Source organism: Cricetulus griseus (genome assembly GCF_003668045.3).
Source record: "Cricetulus griseus strain 17A/GY chromosome 1 unlocalized genomic scaffold, alternate assembly CriGri-PICRH-1.0 chr1_0, whole genome shotgun sequence".
NCBI lineage: Eukaryota > Metazoa > Chordata > Mammalia > Rodentia > Cricetidae > Cricetulus > Cricetulus griseus.
In genome coordinates, this window is record NW_023276806.1 from 169051810 (window position 1) to 169058291 (window position 6482).

Consider the following 6482-nt stretch of genomic DNA (forward strand, 5'->3'; position numbering starts at 1 on the left):
GGGTAACCAACAGGCACATACTTCAGCTTATTGTCCACCCAATAGGAGGGAATTCATGGTAAACCTACACAACAACCTGTGGCCAGTTACATCAAGAATCCCAGAGAACTGATCACTGCCACTTTGATAGGCCAGTATATTTTTCAACTGCACTCCAAATATTTAAAAGTGCAGGTAACAACTGACAGTGTGATGCTTATGTTCAATTGATATGTTTGCAATACAACCCTTTGCCTAAACTCAGGGAAACCCAGGAAGAGATGTTGAGATTCTAAGAGCTAGAGGACCAGAGTATCTGAATCAAGATAGTCTCTCCCAAAAAAAGAGAAAAGAAAGTGGGAGGGGAAGTGTTACTATAAATCTTTCTGCCACACGATTGAGAGATACAGAGACTTAGGTCCAAATTGCTGCTTGGCCAATGACTAAGATTTCTCATTTGCTACCTTAGTCTTAATTATCATAAATCTATATATTTTATAAGACTTATCTTATCAGATGCCTTCTGTTGGCATCCTCATTCCCGGGATCACATTGTGGCTCTGAGCAGAGAGCAGGAGGAAGAGAAAAGGGGAAAAGAGACCACTTCCTGCTTGTCCTTGCTTAAATATGAGTCTCCCTGCTATGTCACTTCCTGCCTGGATCACAGAATCCTCCTTGATTCCTAGTCCCATCTGACTTGCTGCCTTATTGGCCAAACAGTACTTTATTCAACAATCAATAAGATGAACATACACAGAATTAAATTCCCCATCAGGGAAGAGGGTAAGAAGTGGATTTGGGTGGAGTTAGAGGGAGGAATGGGAGGTGAATATGTTCAAAATAAGTTTTATGAAACTCTGAAATAATTAATAAAATACATATTATGTTTTTAATTTCAGTTTTTACCTGTGTTCAGGTTCTGACTTAATTTTTCATCTGTTATTCCAAGGACTGAATTATAGACAAATAGATTTAGAAAAGGAGAAGGCAACTATATTCAAAGAAAAGTGATAATATAGATAAGAAATACACTAATTTTGCAGTGGACCCAGTGAGTACAATGTACTCCAGGACTCCAATTATTTCAGATTTTTTCCTTTATAAGAGTCAAGAGGAAGAAGAATTTGGTTATTAGAAGCAGTTTGGTAGAGTGTTATTTTGATTGACATTAAGTAATATAGTCATTTCTTTTTTGGGAAAGTCCCATCCCATAATGAATCTGACCTTTAATCATATTTCTGTCAAATTATGTGAAGGTACATGTAGTAAATAAGAGATATTTTCTAAAAGTTAACTTGGAAGTTTTCTTGATGGTGCATGCAACAAAATGAGCCTGATCTATTTTCCCTGTCCTACCTTTGCACCCAGACATACATGAAGGAAAACTGAGGAGAATTCATCTAAGAACAATTGCCATTAAATGAAGGAAATACATTCCAGTTTTCATGGAAAAGCATGTGAAAGCAGCTTAATGAAAAAGGGAGTCCTAGATTGGTATCAGTTGGCTTAGTGCATTATTATAAGTGTGTGTGTGAGAGAGTGTGTGTATTTGTGTGTGTGTGTGTGTGTGTGTGTGTGTGTGTGTGTGTGTGTGTTTGTGTGTGCGCATTATATGTATAAGTAAGTATCTTAGGATGACAACGTAATATTATAAGGGTGCTTGCACAGCCCATGTCAAAATGAGTGCCCAGGTGTTACCCTCTTCCCTATGTTTGCCTACCTTATAGATACAGCCATTTACCCACACAGCAAAGAGAATGGACATTAGAAAATAATGTCTATGTTAACATGACCCCAGTCACCAAAAGCAACAACTCTGAAACTTAGGAAAACTGTTTGTTAAAATTATCTATTTTCTCTCCCATGTCTTGCAAAAGTACATTTATTTCTCACAAGATTTATTTACATGTACTTGGTTTCAAGGAAATCTCCATATCATATATTTTTTGTTTAATAAATTCTACAACAAATTTTAGGGAGGAATTCATGATTAGCATTCCAAATATCCTCCTTGTGCATATTTATATTTCAAACCTCCAAGATATAATTCAACATCTTAGTTAGATTCAGAAAATACCTAGAACATTTACCTCCCCTAAGTGGAGAGGGAAAATCACATTGTTAATAAAATGTCGAAACATATTTCTCAAGAAAAGATTGTGACTCTATGGTATGTAACATAAAATTAACCTTCATCCCTAATTTGTATTTTTAATGCTATATTTTTTAAAAAGTTCACTCTATTGTATAGATTTCAAATTTCTTTAGGACTGTTCTTCAAGGGGGCACAATTAAGTAAACATATTTATGGATAGATGTCTAGGTATATGATTTATAAATGAGAGATTTTAGAATGTAAACGGGATATAACATCTGGATTTCTTAGGGCATTTCCAAATGAGTAAGTGTAAAAGTCCCTTAAAGTAAAATATTCTGTCCTAGAGGGAGTACAAAGGCTCAAAAAGTTCACAAAATGTGCAAGACACATAGACCTCATCCTGACAAAATATAGGCAGTAAACAGTTGCTAAAGGAGAGAAAACTCTTGCAGTGTAGCTTTCTCCAAGTTGTGCAGGCAATATGAGAGATAAAGCCTTTGTGTGTTATCACTGACTTTTTGGTGATACAGCTGCTCAAGTCACTCATGTTCCTGTAATGAACACAAAAGAACTCAATGTTCATGAAGCTGAACTTCCTTGGAATCATTTATTTGCTTTTACATTACCCTCTTTGTCTGGGGTCAATAGAAATAGTATTCACAGGAAGTCATGCAATGGTAAATGCTGATAGAAGAGAGACCTAAAGCGTGATCTTTGTGTTGCTCAAAAATGTTAGAATTCCTAGGGAATATCATATGAGAACTATTATAATCAGATGACTAAGAAACAGACAAAGATATGGATACAAAAAACAGAAACAGTAAGATGATATAGGTAAGTAAGAGTGTGGTATTTCTCCAAGTGAAAATAGATATGCCCAATTTTGGGGGTAAATCTGATCAGCCATGTCACATGCTACTTGCTGTCATTAATATCAATGATAATGTCATTAACAAGTATAAAATAAGTATTACATCTACTGTATGCCATGTGTGATTATACCAGTTTTCTAAGTATGTTGAATATATCAAAACGCAATCCATATAACAATTCTGTAAAGTAAGTATAAATGTATCTTATGCTTTGTACATTAGTATTCTAAACCTCCAAGGATTAAGTGGCATGTGCAAAATCATTATTCTGCTTTGTGTTTTTTCAACCTGACCAAATCCAGTATCATCTTGGATGAATAAGGACTAATTGGGATTATTTCTCCATGTGATTAGGTTGTAGCTGTGTATATAGGAGCATTTTCTTGATTGGCAATTGATGTGGGAAGGGAGAGTCCACTGTGGATGTTGCCACCCCTAGAGAGGTGGTTGTGGGATCTATAAGACAGAGAACTGAGCAAGGATGATGAAGCAAGTGAGTGAGTAGCATTCCTCCATAACTTCTGCCTTTAGTTCCTACCTTTAGTTCCTGCCCTGACTTCCCTTCATGCTGAGATACAGCAATAAGATGAAAGAAACCCTTTTCTTCACATGCTGATATTGGTCATGGTGTTTTATCACAGCAATAGAAACCTAACTAGGACAGACCATGAAATATTGCTATGAAGAACAGAATTGATAGTTTCTTTTATGATCACATTGTAGCATCATTTGAACTTTGAATTGGAAAAGCCATTGAGTGATTAGAGCTCAGTGGGCAGGACTGTTGTAGCTTGGAAGATAAGGGTGTCGAGAGAAATACAGGTGATGGAAACCCAGATTATGAAGTTTCCAAGGGAAGCAACTACCATTCGTGTGATATTTTGTGTTAAGAATCTGTGGTGTTTGCTCAGCTGGAACTGAAGAGTTGGCTGTGATAGCAGGAGCCCAGGACCATTTTAGGAAACCCTTTGATTTACTGACACAATTGATGCTTATTAGGTGGAGCTGAAAAATTAGAAATGATTAAGAAGAGAAAATCTCATGGAGGCTTATAAATCTGAGTCTGTTTCTTCAGGGTCAGTGTGCAGAAGCTGTCTTCTAGAAGTGGTGAAGGCTGTCTCTGACACTGGCAGCTGAACTTGATAATGTATAAGAAACTACCAATGGAACTGGCTGTGAAGGCATGAAGATGTCATGTAGAACAACTGAATCTTGGTCCTTGATAGGCCAAAGGTAAATGGACAGCCTCAGATGAAGGAGAAGACCCATTATTAAAGAGTTTATGGAGAAGTTGAGGCTTGGCACCATGTGCCAGGGTCAGAGTACATGAATAGAGACCAGGAAAAGCTTACCATTAAAGTGCAGCCCTGGTCCAGTACAGACCCCGAAATTATTCAGATGCCAGAACCCTGGTATGACCATCAATGACAACAGCAACTTGGATTAGAGTGGGCTTGTGCCTAGGTGACAAGCCTGTGCTGTAGATAGAGCTGAAGGCTGGAGATGTGATTATACCAAGGCCCTTTGGAAATCACAGGATTATATGTGTGTCACAGATGTCAAGCACTGAACTCTATACTGTTAGTATTTGGGTGCTCTTATTTGATCATGCCTGTGCCCTGGCTCTTCTCTCTTGCAGTGAGAAAGTATTTACCATGTTTTCTGACTTTACAGGAGCCCACAATTAAGAGGATTCTAGGGAATCTTTGAACTTTTAAAGAGATTTCAGACATCTTAACATTTAAAGAGTTTGAGTCTTTTAAAGACTGTGAGCCTTTTAAAGTTATATTATGTTTTATGTTGGGATATTAATATTAACAGGACAGCCTGGAAACAAATGAAAAAGAAAAGTTTTTAGTTGAATAGTGGTGTGTTTTTATGTCAACTTGACGAAAGAGTCTAAGGTTAGATACTATTTTATGCATAAAATACATTATGAAATATGTTATGGGTTGTGTTTAAGAACTATAGTGCAAGGGAGTTCCTTCCACTTTCTTCCTGCCTGAGCACCGAGGCTCCAGCCACTTCCCTCATGCCATTGCCCGGAAACGGCTGTCCGCGCTCCTGCCCCAGTCCAAGAAACCCAAGTCGGTCGCCGCAGCGAAGCTGGACGACAAGCTGACCTTCCTCCGCCTGCTGAAGGGAGAAAAAGAACAGCAAGAAGCAATTGAACACATTGACGAAGTACAAAATGAAATAGACAGACTTAATGAACAAGTCAGTGAGGAAATTTTGAAAGAACAAAAATATAACAAACTGCGCCAGCCATTTTTTCAGAAGAGGTCAGAATTGATCGCCAAAATCCCAAATTTTTGGGTAACAACATTTGTCAACCATCCACAAGTGTCTGCCATGCTTGGGGAGGAAGACAAAGAGGCTCTGCATTACTTGACCAGAGTTGAAGTGACAGAATTTGAAGACATTAAGTCAGGTTACAGAATAGATTTTTATTTTGATGAAAATCCTTACTTTGAAAATAAAGTTCTCTCCAAAGAATTTCATCTGAATGAAGAGTGGTGACCCGTCATCAAAGTCCACGGAGATCAAATGGAAATCTGGAAAGGATTTGACAAAATGCTCAAGTCAAACACAGAAAAAGGCCAGCAGGAAGAGGCAGAACGAAGAGCCAAAGAGCTTCTTTACCTGGTTTACTGACCATTCTGATGCAGGTGCAGATGAGTTAGGAGAGGTCATCAAAGACGATATTTGGCTAAACCCCTTGCAGTACTATTTGGTTCCTGATATGGATGATGAAGACGGAGAGGCAGAAGATGATGATGATGATGATGATGATGAGGAGGAGGAGGAGGAGGAGGAAGGCTTGGAAGATATTGACGAAGAAGGGGATGAAGATGAAGGTGAAGAAGATGAAGATGATGACGAGGGGGAGGAAGGGGAGGAGGATGAAGGCGAGGATGACTAGCACAGAAGACTGATGAATTCCAACCCTCTTTTTGATTTTCTTTTATTTTCAATTTTCTCCAGTCCCTGGGAGCAAGTTGCAGTCATTTCCCTCCCCTCCCCAATCCCTCTTGTGCTCAGTCGCCCTGTTTTTGAGGTCTCTTCTCAACACCATGGTTCTCAACTTATTTGGGGGAAAATACCTTGAGCAAAATACAACGAGAAAAGAATCTCCACTCTTCTGTTCTAAATTCATTTTTATCCTCGTCTCAAACTATGGATTCAACACCGCCAAAGTGCTCTGTGGGGGGGGGGGGAAGAAAAGCCCTCTGGCTCCCTGGGCTCTGCAGGAGACTAGGGGTGCTAGGCCCCTGTGTAGTAGTGCATAGAATTCTAGCTTTTTTCCTTTCTCTGTATATTGGGCTCAGAGATTACACTGTGTCTCTATGTGAATACAGACAGTTAGCATTTACCAACATGTATCTGTCTACTTTCTCATTTAATAAAATGAAATAAAAAAAAACGAGAAAAAAGGGGCGGGGTTAGAAGGTCAGCAAGGGTGGGTTTGAGGTGTGGGGGGGAGGGGGGGTTAGTGGGCATTGTGACAACATGGCTTCTCCTTTGGCATGTTT

The 6482-nt window shown here is 38.8% G+C and overlaps 1 pseudogene; it reads left to right on the plus strand.

The window, feature by feature from the left end:
* Nucleotides 1–3430: 3430 nt before the first annotated feature.
* On the plus strand, nt 3431–6161 carry LOC100751617 (annotated as a pseudogene).
* The last annotated feature ends 321 nt before the right edge of the window (nt 6162–6482 follow it).